Genomic DNA, 1756 nt, shown 5'->3' on the forward strand with positions numbered 1-1756 from the left:
TAGATAGATAGATAGATAGATAGATAGATAGATAGATAGATAGATAGATAGATAGATAGATAGATAGATAGATAGATAGATAGATAGATACGTAGATCAAAAAAACAACCAATAACACAACTTAAACACCAGTAAATTGTCTTGATGAGGTCTGAATATCTTCTACAAACTGATTCTTCTCGTCTCGTTTTCAGCTCAAGCTCAGGAGCGACCACATTCTTTTGTTCAAAATCAGAAAAGTGTGTGTCTGCTGGCAGTGACCACATAGACCCGATGATGGACAGCAGAGATGTGATGTCCTGCTACTGATATCATGATTGTGTGTCCAGTCTGGACGCAGCACATGAGGTCAGGTCTTGATTGAATGAGTTTGTGTGTGTGTCAGAATCAGTTTGTGATGTGTGTACACATCTCTTTGTCTCTAATACACCGTATGCTTGAACCAGTGCGTGTGTGTGTGTGTGTGTGTGTGTGTGTGTGTGTGTGTGTGTGTGTGTGTGTGTGTGTGTGTGTGTGTGTGCAGGATTAGCATGCCTCTTCAGTCCTCTGGCTGTAATCTGAAGGGACACTGGCTCCACAATGGCTTGAACCCCCCAACACCACCCACTGTGGAAGCACCCAGGTCTCTTTCATACGGTTGTGTGTTTGGCTGCAGCTCTTCCACTTTGATAAAATGTTTGGAGTTAAAACACAAGAATCCTTTTTTAATCTGAATTAGACTAATTCAATATTCACACAGTTCCTGTTTTGTTTTGTTTTTCTTACATTATTTTCCAATCTTATTTACGTACTTTGTGCTATTCTAGCTATTAAAAATATGTTCCCTCATTAAGGAGATGGGCACTWTGACTTTTGTTTCATTCATTATTCATTTCAAAATTGATTTACACATATTTTCCACAAAAAAATATGAAATCGTTTTAGTTCCCCGTAAAACATTATGCTCTGAAATCTGCTTCAGCATATTGGCTCTATTTCAATCTTCTTTAGCTTTTAACTAGCCTTTTGTTAATCTGAGTTTTTAGCTGCTCTTTTGCTACATATATAGCTTTCAGCTACCAATATGTTATTTTTTAGCTAGCTTATTGTAAATAGTTAACTATTTTCTTTCTATTAGGTTTTAGCCAGTGTTCTGCTTCTTTGCAAATCAGTTTAAGCAAATTTTATTGGGCAGAAAACACAAGTTCTCTAGTTTATTTAGATTAGTGGTTCTCAAAGTTTTAGGGTCTGGGGACCCCTTACAAGGGTGAAAAAATTCCAGGGAACCCACTCATAAACCCCATGCTTTTAATTCTAAATAATTTACTGTTATTTAACCCCTAAATGCCATGGTAATGTTTTTTGTTTGGTTTAGTATGTTTTTTTTACAAGTGCATTATTCCTTAAATGCATTAAAAAACAAATTAACAATTTATTGAAATTTTTTAAGACCCCCGAGACATGGCTCACGGACCCCTAGGGGTCCTGGGACCCCAGTTTGAGGACCTCTGATTTAGATAAATCTGTGAAACCAGTAAAACATTTCTGATTTGTTGAGTTGTTCTAAAAGTAAGAGTTTAACACCGAGGAAAATAACAGGACGATGGTTCTTAGATGAACAACCATCACTGATCAGGTTAGCTGAAGCCCTCTGACCCTGGACCAGTCAGTCTGCTGTTAGTTTGACCCTTGACCTTCCCCTTTGTCTTTGAGACGATCTCTCTCTCTCTCTCTCTCTCTCTCTCTCTCTCTCTCTCTCTCTCTCTCTCTCTCTCTC

Source organism: Austrofundulus limnaeus, unplaced genomic scaffold, assembly GCF_001266775.1.
Source record: "Austrofundulus limnaeus strain Quisiro unplaced genomic scaffold, Austrofundulus_limnaeus-1.0 Scaffold114, whole genome shotgun sequence".
In the NCBI taxonomy this organism is placed as follows: domain Eukaryota; kingdom Metazoa; phylum Chordata; class Actinopteri; order Cyprinodontiformes; family Rivulidae; genus Austrofundulus; species Austrofundulus limnaeus.